Raw genomic sequence first — 213 nt, 5'->3', positions numbered from 1 at the left:
AAAACCCCGCGTTTGCCTCGCTGCGTGAAATCTGGGGCAGAAACTCTCAGCAAAAATAAATAAATATCTCTCTGCAACTCTGGCCTACATCCCGAAGAGCGAAAGCCTGCGCTCCTCTAATCCCAGGAACACGGTCAAACCCAAGGCCTCGCAGTCCGACCCGCAGCCCTGAGGGCAGATCAACAGTGGGGGGTGGGGGTGTGTGTGTGTGTG

The sequence above is a fragment of the Austrofundulus limnaeus genome, unplaced genomic scaffold (genome assembly GCF_001266775.1).
Source record: "Austrofundulus limnaeus strain Quisiro unplaced genomic scaffold, Austrofundulus_limnaeus-1.0 Scaffold29, whole genome shotgun sequence".
Classification (NCBI taxonomy): domain Eukaryota; kingdom Metazoa; phylum Chordata; class Actinopteri; order Cyprinodontiformes; family Rivulidae; genus Austrofundulus; species Austrofundulus limnaeus.
Note: the sequence above shows the minus strand (reverse complement) of the source record.